At 45.2% G+C, this 20,372-nt stretch overlaps 1 pseudogene; it reads right to left on the minus strand.

Moving 5' to 3' along the window:
* Positions 1 to 256: 256 nt before the first annotated feature.
* LOC130123754 (discoidin domain-containing receptor 2-like) lies at positions 257 to 12,769 on the minus strand (annotated as a pseudogene).
* Between the last annotated feature and the right edge of the window lie 7,603 nt (positions 12,770 to 20,372).

The following is a 20,372-nucleotide window of genomic DNA, read 5'->3' on the forward strand; positions in this document are numbered from 1 at the left end:
AATTTTCTAATAAATAGGGGATGTAATTATGTAAATATACAAAAAGCAAAGAGATGTAGCAGCCAAATAAATATTCACAATGACAACACAATCTGAGAAACCAAGAGTACCTAGTACTAGGAGACAGGAAAATAGTCTATGTACAGAACAGGAAGGGCGATATACGGAGCTGTGTATTGATGATTTGCATAGTGCTTGTGTGCATATCACTTGCGTAGTATCTACAATGTAAGGCTTTGATAAACTGTATGTCTGGTCCTCGTATGTTAATATCTACAGCAGAGCACCACTAACATTTGCACTAGCATCAAACATTAAAAAAGATGGAGGTTTTCTGAAGATACTTAATTCCTGCTTCTCAATCCATTCCAGATTTATTCAGGGAGCCTGTGATAGTAAGGTGAACACAGGTCACATCAGTCTGCATGGTAGAAAGGAACAAAATGTCCACCCCCACCCCCCGCTATGCCTGATTCGCCATCAGTTGGTTGTGTATCTCCTGGAAACTGGGTCTCTGCTTGGCATTCCTCTTCCAACAGCTCAGCATAAGGTCAGTGTAGACGGCATCAGGACAACACGGAGGCTTTGGCAGGTACACCTGTTGGTGCAGAGGAAAAAGGGGGGAATGTTAAGAATTCTACCAAGATTTTGTCGTATTTTTATCACAAATTATTGCATCCTCACAAATGAAAAAGAGAGAATTCGAGGGGATTTTTGCAACTTAATGTAGCCTGGTGGGTCGATAAGGTTTCAAGCTGATTGATAAAGTGATCTGGTCCTCACCTGCTTTCCCTGGTCCCTGAAGAACTCGCCTGTATTTTCAATGACTTGCTCATCAGAGAACTGGGAATAGGGCTGCTCTTTACACAGTGTCAGTATCTCCCAAAGAGTTACCGCGAATGCCCACACGTCACTGGCCATGGTGAATTTACCCTGTGGGGGAGGTGATACATTATATCCAAACAGTGTCTAACAATGGGGTTCATTTGGGTTTTGGAACCCAGCTTTTTGACTAGAGGACACAAAATCTACCAAATATTGAAGCCATAATACTATAACTCATAGTAATTGCATTTTATCTGCACTCCACTGAGGGTTTTCTTAGTGGCTTATATTTAGTGATACATTTTCTTGCTGCAGTGAGGAGAAATCAGCCTTACAAGCCAGACCAATTTTGCATGTTGTTCATCTTGATCAACTCACAAAAATGAAATATTGGATTTACTTACAATGTTATTAAGCTCAAGTTAATTAAGTTTCTTTCATTAATTCCCTTGGGGAAATTCAGTTACTGCAAATTAACCCATCCAAGGTGTGATCTGTGTGGCTAGGAGCAGTGGGCTGCTGCCTTCATGCTGCGCCCGGGGTCCAACTCCAGTTCTTTTCCCATTGTCTTGTTCAGGGGCACAGACAGGAGTATAAAACCTCACATGCATGTTTCTTTTGATGGTGGGGGAAACTGGAGTACAACATGCCAACTCGAACCCAGGACCTTCTTGCTGTGAGGCCACAGCGCTAACCACTGGGCCACCGTGCCGCCCATGTCAAGTGATTCCATGCAACTGTGTTAAGAAATGTTGAATTCTTGGGTAAATTTCAATCCATCAGGCTTCTTAGAGGCTACTTAACACAGTTGCGTGGCACCAATTGACATAACCACTATGATCGGGTCTGGCTTTCCCTTCATTGACAGCAATTTCAAAAAGGCGGGCCTGTCCAAAGAGCAGATGGTCCTATTGCAACTTTGGAGACTGATCCACCAGTGTGGTCTGGCTCACAAGGCGAAAGCAAAATACTACAACAACAAAACAAGAGCACTTTTTAGTTTGGTCTTTGATTCATATTCAGCTTCTGAAATGCATCAGAAAAGCAAGTTGAGAAATCAGTTTTTGTTCATTTCAAATGTTCTGTTCAGTCCCACATCTAGGGCAGACATTTTCAGGTCTTTAAGAACCAACCAGATGGGGTTATTTGTCATTTCTATGGGAAATCTATCAGCCCCAATTCAAACCAAGTAGTGTGGCCAGATTTGCAAAATCAAGACCAAAAGTTAACGTAATCTGAGGGCCTATTACTGTATCCTCACCAGTAGGATGCTCTCCCAGGACATCCAGCGGATTGGCAAAACAGCCCGGCCCTGGATCCTATAGTAGTCCCCACGGTACAGATTCCGACTCATGCCGAAGTCTGCAATCTTTATGGTGTAGTTCTTTCCCACAAGACAGTTGCGGGTCGCCAGATCACGATGAACAAAGTTAAGTGAGGACAAGTACTTCATACCAGATGCAATCTGTGTCGCCATCCAAATTAGTTTACTGTAGCTGAGAGCAGATTGGGAAAGAGGAGCAACGGAGTGTAGGTTATAGGTTCTTAACCTAGCATAGTTGTGGACAGCCTTATTCAGTTTCATTTTTGTAGGAGGCAGGATGGTGATAATCACAAGGGGTCTATAGCCTCATTCAACCTTATGCCCTCAAAATAACTGAAGTTATATTACTTGTGATCAGCTGATGATAGAAGTCGAGCATCGGCCCTACCTGACCACGGCCACATTGATTGACTGTCTCTCCTCCTTCCCCGCTCTCTCATCTGCCTGCTCACCATTCTCTAGATGGAGATTACAGAGGAATTGGTTGAGGTCTCCATTCTCCATGTACTCAGTGATCATGCAGAGAGGGTCTGTGTCCATGCACACAGCAAGCAGGCGGACTATGTTTGGATCCCTCAGACGGGACATGATACGGATCTCCTTCAGGAAATCGTTCCTGCAACACAGAAGGGTTGGCAATTGTTGTGACTGATCGACTGTTTTTTTTTTAATCACTGACTTAACGGCTGATTGGCTAAGTTTGTGATTGAATGAGTGGCAATCAGTTGGATACTACTTTACACAGTTCTGAGAGCTGGGGTGATTCTCTGAGCATTGCTGAGGATAGAAGCAGGATAAATACCTTGCATTTTTATTGGCATCCTCTCGTAAGGTTTTCACAGCCACAAGCAAAGGGGACTCACCGCTCCCCTCCACAGACAAACTATCATCCAAAATATTCCCCATCCCTTCTGCCTCACACAGGTGCACCTTTATTGAACAACAAAAAAACAAAAATGTATTCACTCCATATTTTACTTCCATTATCCATTACCCACATTTCTACCCCACCCCCTCAAAAAAAAACAAACAACAAAAAACACTATAAGCAGTGTCAGAAAATATCAGTGCTGAAACAATTAAATATACCTCCCCAAATTGGCCTTCTCCCAGTTTCTCCATGAAGGTCAGCTTGTTTCTGGGGAACTCTCTCATGGCCGTATCCCTCCCAGTGAAGAGACCCATGTTGACTGCTGTGATGGAGTAGGTGTTGCTGCCCGAGGCCTCCTGGAGGCTGATGATATCTGCCTCCGCATAGTGAGGAGCACTGTCTGATCCAGAGGCCAGGGGGGGTCTGGAGGAGGCAACTGACACTGCTGAAGATTACACACACACACACACACACACACACACACACACACACACACACACACACACACACACACACACACACACACACACACACCTACCCATAATTAGGCAAAACACAGACAAAGAAGTGGATATAGGCACATAAAGTCGTGAATATTCGTACCATCCACCTACGCGTGTGCCCACACACACACACACACACACACACACACACACACACACACACACACACACACACACACACACACACACACATTCTACATGCTGTGGGCAACCTTTACGACATCATAGAGTTGGTTTCTCACCAAGGTTTTCAGTGGACTGAGTGAATTCTGGCAGTTTTCGGATTAGGCGGGAAGGCTCCTGATAGTCGGAGGACAGAGGGAATATCCTCTCATAGGTAGAGTTGGAGGTGGAGTCCCCCTCACTTGACAGAGAGGAGTGTTGGAAGGTGAAGGCCTGGGTTTGGACTGCAAGGCGTGCTGTCAGCTCATCATCGAGCATGCGGCGGGATGCCTGAGGATGGACATAAGCAGGCAGAAATTGATAGTTATGTGTTTGTAATTTCTTTGGCTTCAGCACCATTTGGACTTGGCTTTAATATGTATTGTAGGTGATCAGATAGTGATCTAATCATTCCTATATCATGCATAAAAATCCAGGTCTAAATGTTTTTCCAGTGCATTGGGGAGGCATTGTAACCTGACTGCTTAACCACCTCAGGGGTGGTTAGAGAGTCGTTGTTGGGTTAGGTTGCCTCAGTGTTAATGGAACTGTTTCTAGAAGCCTCATAAAGCATATCTCTACTCCTGTCAAGTGTTCAAAAAAGTTGGCAACACTCAGGAAAAACATTTGTCATATTGCACAGGACAGTGCTGGTGAGTGTACGATTAGATTTCTATCGAGCTATGCACTTTTGATAACAGGTGTAAATGCGATGTGGATGAATTGCATACAGATCAAATCTGCATAAAAGTCACATGATATGCCAAGTGTAAATGGGGCCTGGGTTACACAATTTTTGTATGAATTACAGCATATTATATACTCTTTATGACTTGCATAACATATTATATTTTCTGTATGAGTTTTACCAGATGGGACATAGCATATTATATATTCGTAGTAGGGTGTGTTTCATGAAGTCAGTGGCTGTGGATGCTCTTAATGTTTGTTGTATTAATAATGTCCAAGTAGCCATGTTGCCACTAGAAGTAAAAAAAAAAAAAAACTTATGCTCACGGATGTGAATATATTATGAGACCATATGTCAAGCAAATAATCCAAAACAACATCAATAAAGCATCCGTCACACCTTTTCGAGCATCTTTTGCCAGACCTGCCGCCACAGAATGATGACAATTATAGTCAACAGGATGGCAATGATTGCCACCAGGCAGCCTATCAGGATCCTGGTGTTGCTGTCATCCACTTTATGGGTGGGGTCATCCCCTGATAAACCAGATGGGAGATAGGGGCGAAAATGACTTTGTGTTTTTTAAAACAAAACATTATAAATCAAAATAACCTAATATAATTACATCCTTAATGTGTGTCAAGTTTATCATACACGTTTGTTAACAACACCCCTCATATTTTGCTGCAAACTAATCACAAACGTCAGTAATTAGTCATGCAGACAGCAGGAGGCGCTGTTTATTCAGCAAAGCAGTTTAGTTTGGACGACGCCCCTATGAAATGCTTCAGTTTTTACACAGTAACTTCACTTCAAATAGAGATTTATTCATATCATGTGACAGGATATAGGGCTCTGGGGCCCTGAGGCCGGGTCTTTCACTACCATGCAATAGTTACCGGTATTTCAAATAGTCCTAAGAGGTGCCAATACAAACCTGGCAGTATATTTGTTGGGTGTCCATGTTTACGAGGAGTCAGAGATGTGTTGTACACTGCTGAACCTGTCAGTGAAAGAGAGAGAAAGAGTAATTGCTTTTCAGGATACAGGGTCACACAGTAGGAGGGTTTTCAGCCAGTCAACCCTTCAATAAATATATTGTGTTGTATGGTCCATGAATAAAATCAATGGTTTGGCAAAATTCCCATTATGAAGGAAAAACCATCCGGTTTCTGAATATTCAGGTGAGTGAAGTAGTTTGTAAAGAGGCTGAGCCATTGACTGCAACAAGCGATGCACCTGACTGAAACGCCACCTCACTGAACAGCATCCAGGAGTCACTGAAGTAGAAACGGCATCTGATGCCGCTTGCTGTGCGGTCCCCAAGCGGCACGGTAACAAAACGGGCACTTTGGCTCACACGGTCAAGTGGAAGCTTGAAGACAACTGGCTCGGTCTCCCAGTCTTGTCCCAGCCTGAAGTGACAGACAGCCTGACGAAACATCCTGACCCCACGGCTAAACATGTTATTGCAGTGGACCTGGAAGGCCAAAAAATAACACTATAATTAATGACAGGATATAAAAAGTCAATTTCACAAAAGTACGTTTGTCTCCACCAGGGATGTATATTTTACTCTATTCATAGCTTGAAATTTTTTATCAAGCTGGTAAAAAAAAAAAAAAAAAAAACGCAACCAAACACTTAGTTGTAGTTTAACGGGATGGTTAGATTGCTGCCCAGTCTTGCTAGACTAAAGGTGAAAGTCTTTACTTTCATCTCTATTCACTTGTCTGAGATCTGGGTATAGACATGTAGGCTGATTATACAGAACCATCCAATTTTATTTTATACTAGACGGCAGAGCTGTGCAGTGTAGATAGTGTTTAGAAAACTTAATTTGCACTGTTTAGCAGTTAATGGAGGGTCCCAACTCTCTCCACGTATTGAACCCTAACCTTCATGGAAGTGAAGTTTCTGATGTGGTCAAACTCAAAGGTCATCTCCACATAACCTTTAGGAAAGCTCTTGTTGGTCCAGCCCACATAATCATATCCTGGCCACATGCCATAGATGTGGCTGTGGAGGAAATCGTCCAGACCCCAGGTACCGTCTGTCAGCTGGCCTAGGCCCTTGGTCAGACTATTGGATGAAGATGGATGGATGGATAGATGAATGGATTAGAGCTTGCAGGAATTGGATGGATAGAAAAGAGATTGCAGGAAACAGGAAAGAAAAGAACATTTAGAGCTGATATAATCAGGATGTGTATTGAATAAATGGAGTCTTGGATTTACATTAACTCAAAAAAATCCACATGGCCATATTCTCGAAATGTTTTGACAGGGAACTTGTTGCACTTAGATTGCACTAGAATGTTTATCCAGGCAGATGCAAATTCAAGTTCCTCACACAAAGCAGTTTGATCAACAGTGGTCAACGTTAACCCCACTTGCGACCTACTTTTCTTTTTTTGTAAGTGATTACCAAACCTGTCTGCAGAGGCTCCATCGTAGACGGAATCATTAAAGTAGATGTCTATGCCTCTGTAGATCATCAGCTGTCCATGCGGAGAGCTATAAGACATCAGGCCATCTGACAGGAGCAGGTCAAAGTTCAGAGATCATATTCAATGGGCACGCTTTCACAAGAGACACTTTCATAGAAACCGGCTAAAGCGGCATGATTTACAGCGGATAAATAGGACTATGACTTACCCAGCCATTCACAGCCGTAGAGTTCGACTCTCATACAAACTATCATAGAGTGGTCCGTCACAGGCATGAAGCGGACAAAGCGGGCTATGATGGGTGGCTCCAGATCCTTCAGCACCACATCGTAGGCATTCCTGTTCCCCTCTATGATCTGGCACAGGAAGACAAGGTAACGCCATTCACATTAACTGAGATGAGCATGTTAGACATAGAAATATAGGCAGCAAGTGATTAAAAAAGATTTATCTGAAAGGACAGACATAAAACTTTTATTTTTCCCATATCCTCCCTGACACAGAAGCTAAACTACTGCCATGAAAATAAAATGGGGCTTTTTCTAAATAATTGACCTAACCCCCCCCCCCCCACACACACACACAATTCTAGCCCAATTTCTCTGATGTTTTGTTCCATGAAAAAATACAACATAGTTTTGAATGTTACGGACATTGGGTGTACACAAGTTACTGTTGATTGCTAGCAATCTGATGTTTATCAATTTTTTTGGCAAAACTGGGAGCTGAAAGCAGCCTTTGGCTTTGGTTGAATTCACATATTTGGTAAAGTCACGAAGTTCATTTGGACATTTAGTTTGACACTAGGGACTTATCATTCAGCAGGTTGCAGGTGATTAGAGAGCCTGCTAGGTTTAACGTAAATGGCAAAAATCAAAATTGTAAGTTTTTTACCTATCTTGGCATGAGTGTTTTTTGAAATACAAGCGTGCTTTATCTGCTGCAAATGCAGCGTATCTCTCTCACTTAATCAATATTAATAAACATAACCAAAGATTTCTCTTTAACACTGTATTTAAACTTACTAAAAAGCAGCTGTCTATTAGCTGCTCACCATTCATGGCCCATGGGTTTCTAAACTTTTTCTGCAATAATAATAATAATAATAATAATAATAATAATAATAATAATACATTTTATTTGTGGGCGCCTTTTAGAGGACTCAAGGACACCTTACAGAACACAATAAAAAACAAGCAGCACTGTATCAGACAGCATAAAATCAAAACAAAGCAGGGTAGACAATAAAAAGTTAATACAACAGATAAGTGTAAAATCATCTGCACAAAACTCAATGAAGCATGTATCAGACTGAATATGCCAGTTTGAAAATGTACGTTTTGAGATGGGATTTGAAGGTTGAAAGAGAGTCAATGTTGCGAATGTCTTGTGGGAGACAGTTCCATAGGTGGGGGGCAGAACGACTGAAGGCTCTAGTCCCCATGGTGGTCAAGCGGGCTGATGGTGTAGTGAGTTGGAGACCAGAAGAGGATCTGTGAGTGCAGGAGGGCATGTGGATATGAAGGAGTTCAGAAAGATATGAAGGAGCTAAGTTATTAAGGGCCTTAAAGGTGAGGAGCAGGATCTTGTAGTCAGTATGATATTTAACAGGGAGCCAATGGAGTTGCTGAAGAACAGGAGTGATATGATCTATGGAAGGAGTTCTGGTAATGATACGGACAGCTGAATTCTGGACAATTGAAGCTTATAAAGACACTTGAGGGGAAGACCAAACAGGATAGAATTACAGTAGTTAAGACGGGATGTAACCAGGGTGTGAGTGAGTATGGCTGTGCTTTTAAGATTGATGAGATCATAAACAAAATTAGTTCTTGCAGATCCTGTCTTATCAAATTCATATTTATACAATGAGTCACTGATAGTCACTGTTATTACAGCTTTTGACACAATCTCTTTTGATACTTTGACTAAGCTCATGTCAGCCTCTAAGCCAACTACTTGCTTACTTGGCCCATTACCAGCAAAACTTTTTAAAGACCTCTAGCCTTTCCTGGGACTTAAAATGCTAGACATTGTTAATTTATCACTTAATACTGGCACTGTTACCAGCAGTTTTAATATGGCTGTGGTTAAACCTCTACTTAAAAACAGCACCTTGGTCCAGGATCTCTTAATAACTATCGACCAGTCTCTAATCTTCCATTCTTTTCTGAAGTACTAGAGAGAGTTGTGTATCAACAACTTTCAACCCACATAGAAGAAAACCATTTATATGAACCTTTTCAATTGCCTTTCAGGCCCCGGTCACCCCACGGAAACTGCTTTGACCAGAGTTGTGAATGACCTTCTACTAGCTACGGACTCTGACTCCACTTCTGTGCTTCTACTACTAGGTATGGACTCTGATTCCACTTCTGTGCTTCTACTACTGGACCTCGGTGAAGCCTTTGTCACCATTGATCACTGTGTACTATTAGACAGAATAAATTGTAATTTTGGTGTCTCTGGCTTAAGTCCTACTTATCTGGAAGAACACACTGCTATAATAATATTACATCAAAATTATCTGATGTTAAATGTACCTCAGGGCTCAGTTCTTGGCCCTCCACCTTTCTCTCTTTATATTTCACCTCTTGGCCATATTATACCCAGTCATGAAATACATTTCCATTGCTATGCTGATGATACTCAGCTGTATGTCCCTATAAGGGCTAATGATCATACTCAAAATACCAATTTAGAGGCCTGCTTGGCTGCTGTGAAAAATTGGATGTCTCTAAATTTTCTGCTTTTAAATGCAGATAAAACTGAGACACAGACACAGACACAGACACCAGTTTGATCAAGTAAATAACAACTGACAACTCTGTTATTTCACAAAGCGTGGCAGGCAAAAATCTTGGGTGTTACGTTAGATCCCAGCCTTTCCTTTGATAAATATATTAAAGAAATCACCAAGACTGCCTTTTTTCATTATGTAACATAGCTAAAATTCGGTCTTTCCTGCCCATGGCTGTCGCAGAGATTCTAATACATGCATTTGCTTTATCCAGACCTGATTACTGTAGTGTTCTGTTTTCAGGTCTGCCACATGCTAGTACTAAAAGTCTTCTGATGGTTCAGAATACTGCTGCTAGAATCCTAACTAAAACTAGAAAATTTGACCATATTACACCAATTCTTTTTTTCTTTTTTTTAATGTTTCCCGCTTTTTCTCCCCAATTGTACTTGGCCAATTACTCCACTCTTCTGAGCCATCCTGGTCACTACTCCACCCCCTCTGCTGATCCGGGGAGGGCTGCAGACTACCACAGGTTCCTCTGATACATGTGGAGTAGCTAATCGCTTCTTTTCACCTGACAGTGAGGAGTTTCACCAGGGGGACGTAGCGAGGGGGAGGATCATGCTATTCCCCCCAGTCCCCCCGAACAGGTGCCCGACCGACCAGAGGAGGCACTAGTGCAGTGACCAGGACACATACCCACATCTGCTTCTCACCAGCAGACACGGCCAATTGTGTCTGTAGGGACGCCCGACCAAGCCAGAGGTAACATGGGGATTTGAACTGGTGATCCCCGTGTTGGTAGGCAATGGAATAGACCGCCATGCCACCCAAACGCCATTACACCAATTCTTGACTCCCATCATTGGCTTCCTATCCATGTTAGATCAGACTTCAAGGTGCTTCTGCTGACTTATAAAATCCTAAATGGGCTTGTCCCATCTTACCTGTCTGATCTCCTGAAACCGTACATTCCATCTCGAGCACTTTGCTCTCAAAATACAGGGCTCCTGTGTGTACCCAAGTTAAAAAGAAGTCAGTTGGTGGCAGGGCATTTTCCTATTGGGCCTCATTCTTGTGGAATAACTTGCCTGCTGCCATCAGACAATCAGTCTGTTGAGTCTTTTAAATCCAAACTTAAAACTCGTCTTTTTGCCTTAGCTTAGAATTAGTTGCCTTTAAGTCGAGTGCTTCACAACCTGTACTGCATGGCGGGTCGGTTTCTGTCGCAATGAATTTACCAAGCACTGTTCTGCTGACGAGAGTATAGCATATAGATTATTGACTATTGCATACTGTCCTCTTCTCTCACATGTCTTTTCTCCCTCTCTGAATGATGTCTTCTCCTTTCTTTTCTTCTGTGTGTGTGTATGGTGTAACGCGAGTCTCCATTGTGTGCGTGTCCAGTCTGTCCTGCTCCCATGTCTCTATGATGATGGTGGTCACCACCTGGACACTGCTTCGCATCCTCCTCATAACATTCTCTTTTTATATATTTTATAAATCTATATAATTTTGTTATCCTGTTTCAGTGTTATATCCTTCCAATTGTATACAGGGGGCAATGCAGTGTCATACGTCTGCTCACCTGCCTGCCCTTTCTATCAATCCAGGCCACCCAGTTGCTGCCATCGCGGCTGTATTGAATCCTGTATCGCTGGGCAAACTCGTTCCCCATACCGTCGGCATGGCGACCCTGGGTTCCCACGAGTGTGATGAAGTGTAGTGAGTGGAGGTCCACCTGGAGATACTCTTTGAGGCCGTCTGGCTCCATTATGACGTCAGGACACCACGCCCCGTCTCCATCTCCATTGTCAAAGTCCAGTCTGCAGCGAGGGGAGGAGATGGGAAAAGACGAGAAATGAAGAGAAATGAGGTGTTTGTGGAGAGGGAGTAGGTAAAATCATGAAGGAGAGGAGGAGAACGGGGAGGTGAGGGTGATTTTTGCATGGCGAGGAGAAAAGAGAGGAGGAGAAGAGATATAGGGAAAGGGAAAGAGAGGGCAGGAGAGGAAAGATGAGGAGAAGAGGGAAGAATGGAGAGGAGATACAAGGAAAGGAGGAAAAAGAGGAGGAGAAGAAATGAGAGGGGAATACAAGTGAGAGGGCACATGGGCGGGGGACAGAAAAAACAGGGAAGAGGATGAAGAGGAAAGGAGGATAGGGACATGCAGGTAGCAGGTCAAAGAAAAGCATTTGGAGCATGAAGAGATTGATGTAGGGGGACATGGAAAAAAGAGAGAGAGAGGAAAAGAGAATATTAATAAGGTAATAAAAAAGGACGCAAGAAGATGGAGGTGTGTTATTTATCTACCCTGCATTATCTTTTTTTTAAATGTTGGTGAATTCCACCGTGTGAGAGGAGACATTTTTAAACGAGAAACTGATTTTTTAGCGATTTGATTTCATCGGTGAGCATCAAAAAGAGATAACTTACAAAGTAAAACAGGATAATCACATTTACTGAGGGGAATGTTCGAAATATATATTTAAATACCTACTACTACTACTAAAATACCTAAACATCCTATATCCTCTGAGTGGATATACTCATTTGGATTGACCCCCCCGCCCGTCCAATTACCCGACTCTTCCGAGCCGTTCCGATCACTGCTCCGCTCCCTCTGCCGATCCAGGGGGGGCTGCAGACTACCACATGCCTCCTCCAATACATGTGGAGTCGCCAGCCACTTTTCACCTGACAGCGAGGAGTTTCGGCAGAGGGACGTAGTGCATGGGAGGATCACGCTATCCCCCCCGAACAGATACCCAACCGACCAGAGGAGGCGCTAGTGCAGCAGCCAGGACACATACCCACATCTGGCTTCCCACCCACAGACACGGCCAATTGTATCTGTAGGGTTGCCTGACCAAGCCGGAGGTAACACGGGGAGTTGAACCATCGAGTCCCGTGTTGGTAGGCAACAGAATAGACCACTATGCTACCCGGACGCCCCACATTTGGATTGGTATTTAAATGTGTTGTGTATAACTTTTCATATCAAATTAAATCAAATCAGATTCTCCTAAGATGGTAAAAATTAGCTTGGAAATCAGAATGGGTTAATCAGGTTACTGGAGCGGGTCTTGAATACGTACCTGCCAAATCTCGCAGCGGTCGACTCAGACCATTGACTGGAGGCAGAGATGTCTTCATCCCGAATCTGTCCTCCAGTCATACCAAGAGGATAGCGACACATCTCTACAAACACACGTGTTACAACAGATTTCACTGATGCACACTCATCCATTTACATCATGATGGCATATCCATAACCACAATGTATGCTCAGTGTGTGTGTGCATGCCTTTCCTTATTATAACACTATAGCAGCTAGTTTGTGTGTTTGTTTGGGTGTGTGTATGTGGGCATGTGCATGTGTTTTTTTTTTTTTTACACCTGTATGGTCACATGTGCACGTGCACATGCATGTGGCTGTATGAGGTTCTGTGTCTTTGTAGGTTTTGGACATGAGAAGTTGAGTCTGAAGTGGACAGAGTGCTTCCCTTCCCCCAAAGGCCCCTTCCTGCAGGCCTCCAAAGCCTTTCCACTCAAACAGAGGCATCTCTGTGTAGGTGCCAGTCAAAGCAAAAGGACGGGAGTGGTCTCTGAGCTCACGTCTTTCTTTAAAAATAATTTGCACCAAGACCGAATGAGGGAAAGGCAGGTTATGTGTTTTACAATACTCGAAACCATTTGGCATAAGTGTGTTTTTTTTCCAGTATCATCAAAATATCCAGGATGTTTTTTTATATGAAGAATGTAAATTGATACTTGTCACATAATGGGCTGATGTTTTCTCTCACCTGCCAGATCTGATCTTTAACTACAGTCACCTTCTTATTCACTTTTCCATACTGGAACACCAACACGCACTTTAGCAGAAGACACAAACGTTTTACCATGAAAAAAGTCAGATGTGTGTGTGGGTGTGTGTGTGTGTGTGTGTCTGCATGTGCCTTGAACAGTCTTCCTCCATACCTACAACTTTGCAGTTTGTTTTTTCATGAATGCCCCCCGCCTGTGAAAGGTCTGACTGTATGAGGGATATTTGCTGTCTGACCATTGGATAAACCACACTAACACATACACCACACACTGATGCACCCCCCCCACACACACACAAGCATACTCATTCTTACATACTCAGCCCACCCACCTGAAATTGCTTTCCATCTCTATAATGTCCACATTCTTGCACATCTCTCAGGGATAAAAATTGTAATTTCATACCTTATATTTTGTGTCTTTAAACAGGACAGTGAAATGATACCTGCTGACGAACTATGACATGCTTGAGATTAGAGCGTCAGGTGAATTCCTCAAATGTGAAGCTCATTACCTGGGTTGACTTGAGACTTGGCTGAGGCAGCTAGCAGCACAAAGAGGACATGGTGTCTGATCTGTAGATCCCTCATGACCCTCATCTCATCTCAAGGAGCTGCACACCTGAAAGTTGCAAGAAAACGGTTTGGAGAAGTTCAGCATTAAAACCCCATTCTGTACTTCTACATGTTTGATTAGCATTGCGGCCTACCATATTGAGGATTTGCATTAGTGAGAAATCTTGTCTTGCTGAACATTGACACATTTTTTCAGAATAACATATGTATTTACAGTAAGTTAACAGTGTTGTAGACCGGACAATGATGTTGCTGACATAATTTTTATCTAATTTTCACGACTGGTACTGCCAGGCACTATGAGCGGTACTCAGAGGTTGTCAGTGAAGGCGTCACATGGCGTGGAGCGTTCCAGAAAACCCTGATGATATCCACAGTGGCAACAACACACACAGCCCTCCTTGTAAACCTTGTGTAACAAATTCCTGCCATCTCCCACCAAAGTGCCTGTAGTATATGCCTCTCAGTTTATTCAGTGTGTAAAGACTTGTAAATGTCTCACTGAAATATGCCTCCACTAGACTCAGGTAAGCGCTGTACACTGTGGAACATTGTCAAACTCCTGCACCGTCAATCAATCCTGGGGGAGCTCACCAAAGATGTGTATGTCTGTTTATATTCCTCTGTGTGTGTGTGTGTGTGTGTGTGTGTGTGTGTGTGTGTATGTATGTATGTGTGTGTGTATGTTGGGGGTTACTCATAGTGTCTTTGTTGGTGTGGTGTGTTGTCACATGGGCTGCGTTCAATGACCACAGGCTCTAAGTCCAGGAAAATGCTGTCTATGTAGTTTTGTGTGGTCCTACTGGTCCTGAACCTCACCGCTGGATAGAATAACAGTGCTTAAGACTTATTTTCGTTCATTTATGAAAACTGCATGAAAATTCAAAAGAAAAACCAAGCAGTGATTAATATGAAACATCAAAATTAACACATTAAACTTTTAACAGCACCAGAATATATGAAATATATGAAATAGAGTTACAAATTAAACCTAAGAGAGCACTTCTTATAAGAAACACACACACTTATCTTCTAACTTTGTATTTACCTACATGCCAAGCATAGTTAATCTGTCTCTATGTTGTTTTACTTAGTTTGGACTGAATGATATTTCTACCTAAAGGATACAATAATACATGTGTACTGCCACAAATGTAAGATTTAAATCGGACGTCAGAATCAGTAGTATCAGTCGTTGATGGGGAGGGAAAACAGAGAATATGGGTAAGACTTACTTTTGCAAGTTTGCCTCTCCTTGTGTCTCCCTTTATTTGAAACCATCTGTCTCAGGAAATATTCCACATCTACTCTGAGTTGAGATGCATACAGCACCAAAAAATCCCTGACCTCTTCCTAGGAATGACTTTCTGAGAAGGGACGAGCTAGAGAGAGCGAGAGTGAGAGCGAGGGGGGGGGGGCGAGAGCTGATGTAAGAGTCTATCTGGCTAGAGGAGAGAGATGAAAAAATGAGAGAAAATAACACTCTGGGAGTTTGAGGTGGGGCCAAAAGCCCCAGAATTCCACCTGATCTACATAAGGTTTCAATTATGGCCCAGAGGGGCAGCGGAGAGCAGCAGGCTGCCAGTTGCTACTGAAAAAAATACAGGAGTTTACATTCGTGCCGAGGGAAACCTGCTAATTACTGAAGAAGAGATTATATTTTATAGAAATGCTGGAACACAGGATGTGGGCAAAATGGGCCATGGTTAGACATTAAAGATGAGAAACTGCATAGGCAGTGGATAGCATTGTAGCTAGTAGCACAGTAGCTGGCTCTGCGCTGACCTACTCCATTTGTTATGGAAATTAGAATTAAACATACATAATCTTTTAAATGGCGGCATACGAAACCCACAGGGTATGTATTGTACGTTTACATAAAGTCTTTGCTACCATTCATTGCAACCAATGAAAGCACACCAAGTTAGTGGGTCTTTCCTCGTCATTGCCGTCCAAAAAGCATGGAGGATATTACCGTATTTCCCATATTACAAGTCGCATCGGAGTATAAATCCCACTCAGCAAAAAACAAACAAACAAAAAAACAAAAACAAAACAAAATACATTTTTGTAAATTAAAAATATATTGCTTCGGTGTATGACTCATTTATATGGTGGTACTGTCGTACCATAGAACATGAATGACAGTAAAACGGGCATTCCCATTCAAATCAATATAGCAGGGTGGTCATGACGGTGGGCATTTTTATTTTAACTAACGCCATTGAAAAGAACAATTGTAGAAGGTTAACTTCCGTATAAACTTTTGTATAAACCAACATGCGGCAACTCGCGGACTTTTTTTTTGAAATCGCAGACTCACGGAAGTGACGTTTCTCGGTAATGACCAAACTAGTAGTGAAACGTAAGAACATTTACGGCCCCACCGACGTGTGTTGGCACTATAACAGCTAACAATCGCCATTTTGTTTTGAACTACTCAAATGACCACGGCAAACAAACAGTTCAATGTCCGTTCTACTCTCATTCAGTATCTATGGATGGTACTGTGGCGGACACTAGGGGCTATGCCTCTCACCCAGCAGGACTGTGGGATGGGGGCGTGGTTTACGTTCCCGGGCTCGCCGGTGCAGGGTTGTTCCTGCCGCATTTGGTTTTTGGAGTTGAGGAATAAACATCAAACTCGCCTTGGTCTCCTGTGTTTTTCCTCATTCCTGCCACATTGGTGACCCCGAATTGAACATGTTTGGAGCAGAAGAGGAGTGTGAATCCACTTCGGCCACGCCGCCCCAACTCCCACAGCCGGCCGTTCTCGCCGCGCCTGTGAAACTCCCAGAGTTCTGGCAGGGCGACCCGGCCTCGTGGTTCCAGCATGTCGAGGCGCTGTTCCACCTGTGTGGAATCTCCGCGGACGACTCCAGATACTATTTGGTCGTCGCTGCGCTGGACCAGCAGCCCACACGCCGGGCCATGCAGCTGTTGCGCGCCCCTCCGCAACACGATAAATACGTCGCCCTCAAACATCTTCTGCTCCGGAGGTACAGCCTATCTACCGCAGAGAGGGCAGATAGAATCCTCTCCCTATCCGGTTTGGGCGATGGGACGGCTGTGGATCTCATGGACAATATGCTGTCGCTGCTAGGCTCAGACGAAGGTGGGTTCCTTTTCCCGCACGTTTTCCTGCGCCAGCTCCCGTCTCCTGTGCGCGCGGCTTTGGCTAACTCCCCGTGTCTGGCCGCTGGTGACTGCCGAGGTTTGGCTGAGGAGGCCGATCGGGTCGGACGGTTCTCTGTGCAGAGTGTGGCATCGGAGCCTCTGCAGCCGACGTCGGAGGACGCGGACCCGGCAGTGGTGGCTGAAGTGACTGCCCGGAGACGGCGCGGGAGCGGCCTCCGTTTCTTCCACCAGCGGTTCGGCGGCAAGGCGAGGCGCTGCGTCCCTCCGTGCACGTTTGAGGCGGCGGGAAACTCCAGGGCAGCGCTCAGTAGCAGCTGTGGGCGCTGGTGGACGTAGTGAGCTGCTCTTCATTAAGGACACGATGTCAGGAAGACGGTTTCTGGTGGACTCAGGCTCGCAAAAGAGCCTACTCCCTCCTGCTAAGACAGACAGGTCGGCCGAAGGCGGCGGCCCACAGTTAAGTGCAGCTAACGGTTCGTCCATTGCGACGTTTGGCACAAGGTTGGTGACTGTTTGCTTCCACGGGCGCCATTTTGAGTGGGACTTTGTAGTGGCCGCCATTACTGTGCCTATTATCGGCGCGGATTTTCTGTGTGCTAATGGTCTGTGTAACGGGGGCAGTCCTATGGTGTTCTATGCTGGTCAGCCTGCTGCACGCCCGTCACTCATCGTTAGCTCTGCGTTGTGTTCTAGTTGGGTGGGGCCCCAGGTGTTGTTTGGGGGGGACCTCAGTCTCTCATCATCATCATGATCAAGGAAGGAGGGGGGACACACAGGACTCTATTTGGCCCACCTTGCCATTTATTTTCAAAATAACTGGTTTCCACTGCCGGTCATTTGAGCTTTGTATTGTCCTATTCAGCAGTCTAGACTAGAACGGCACATATGGGTACTTCACTCGTGTGCGTTAGAAGGAGAAACCGTCCACGGGACTCCGATGTAAGGAAGGATAAACAAGTATTTTATCCCACAGCTTGCAGTATCTTCTTACAGGGATACTCAAGGTTACGTTCTCCTCAATCAGCAAAACTGCTACGGTAAGAAACACGTGTGGCTCGGCTCGGTCGCTGCTTGACACTCCCCCCACAAAACAAAAATGACCTCTCCCGCGTTCCCTCTTCCGTGTACCCACAAGACCTCTCTCTTAAAGCGACAGTACATGTATATGACGGTCGTTGTAAAACATACATAAAAGTAAATAATGACATAAAATAAAATGTGGCAAACACAAATAACAGCACACAAACAGGATTTGGTGATATTTCATACTCAAACAAAATAAAATAAAAACATTAATTTTAACCTGGTTACATCTGCTTGTTGATGTTGCAAACCGCCGTTTAATTGATGCTGTGTCTTTCGCCACTGTTCCGTGCGAGACAGGGGGAGCCGGGCCGTTAACACACGCTAACTTTTTAGCATTAGGGGATGTTTTTCAGCGTTTGCTGGCGGATTTTCCATCGGTGACTACACCTGCCTTTTCCACCGCGGTTACTAAACACGAGGTAGAACATTTCATTCCCACTCTGGGACCACCAGTTTTTGCGCGCGCGCGGCGCCTCGACGCGGTAAAATTGGCTATAGCTAAGGAGGAGTTCGCCATCATGGAGCGTCTGGGTATAGTGAGCCGTTCCAACAGCCCGTGGGCCTCGCCGCTTCACATGGTGCCCAAGGCGGATGGGTCGTGGCGGCCTTGCGGCGATTTTCGCCGCCTGAACAACGTCACCACCAATGACCGCTATCCCATCCCACACATACAGGACTTTTCCATACGCCTGGCAGGTACCACTATTTTCTCTAAGGTGGACCTGGTGCGCGGCTATCATCAGGTTCCCGTGCGCGCAGAGGACGTGCCCAAGACCGCAGTGATCACCCCGTTTGGGCTTTTTGAGTTCATGCGCATGCTTTTTGGCTTGAAGGGGGCAGCGCAAACCTTTCAGAGGCTGATGGACTCGGTGTTGCGTGACCTTGCTTTCGTGTTCGTTTATCTCGACGACATATTAGTGGCCAGTCCGTCAGCTGAAGAGCACCTGGCGCACCTGAAACAGGTTTTCCGTCGTCTGGACGAACACGGCCTGATAGTCAACCCGGCCAAGTGTCAGTTTGGACTGCCGGTGTTTGACTTCTTGGGTCACCGCATTTCGCCGCAAGGCGCGGTCCCGTTGCCTTCCAAGGTGCAAGCGGTGGCGGACTTTCCCCGCCCAGTCTCTGTTAAGGCATTGCAGGAATTCTTGGGCATGGTGCATTTCTATAACCGTTTCCTCCCTCGCGCTGCCCACCTCCTTCAGCCACTTTACGAAGCCCTGCGGCTTAAGAAGGCTAACGACCCTGTCGACTGGACTCCCGAACAGGTCCAGGCCTTTGGCGGAGCTAAGTGCGCCCTGGCTAACGCTGCCCTCCTCGCCCATCCCACACCCACGGCGTCCATAGCTTTAACAACCGATGCGTCTGACATAGCCGTGGGGGCTGTGATTGAACAGCGTGTGGCGAATGCGTGGCAGCCACTCGCATTTTTTAGCCGCAAACTGCGGGATAGCGAGCGCAAGTACAGCGTTTTTGACCGGGAGTTGCTGGCACTGCACCTTGCAACCCGGCATTTCCGCTTCCTGCTGGAGGGTCGCCCATTCACGGCTTATGTGGATCATAAGCCGCTGACTTTTGCCATGTCCAAGGTGACTGAGCCGTGGTCTGCTCGTCAACAGCGCCACCTAGCGGCGATCTCCGAGTTCACAACGGACATTCAGCATGTGGCCGGGAAGTCCAACCCTGTTGCTGATTGTCTGTCGCGTGTGCTTGTGTGTCCTGTGCACCTCGGTGTGGATTTCTCTGCTATGGCTGCCGACCAGCCCAGCGACCCGGACGTCCTTGCCTTTAGGTCAACGCGTACAGGTCTCAAGCTAGAGGACGCTGTGATGCAGGAAGGCAGTCCTACCCTCCTCTGCGATGTTTCCACCGGCCGTCCCCGCCCCGTTGTTCCAGTGGCCTGGCGCCTTCGAGTTTTCGATTCGATTCACTCCCTCTCGCACCCTGGAGTTCGGGCGTCGGTGAAGTTGGTCGGTTCCAAGTTCGTCTGGCCTGGCCTCCGCAAGGACGTCAAGGGGTGGGCAGCTGCATGTGTAGCGTGCCAGCGCGCTAAGGTCCACCAGCACACTAAATCGCCCCTCGAACCGTTTCCGATCCCGGCCAGACGTTTCGACCACGTGCATGTGGACCTGGTGGGCCCTCTACCTTCTTCACAGGGTTTTACGCACCTGCTCACAATG

This window comes from Lampris incognitus, chromosome 14, assembly GCF_029633865.1.
Source record: "Lampris incognitus isolate fLamInc1 chromosome 14, fLamInc1.hap2, whole genome shotgun sequence".
Classification (NCBI taxonomy): Eukaryota; Metazoa; Chordata; class Actinopteri; order Lampriformes; family Lampridae; genus Lampris; species Lampris incognitus.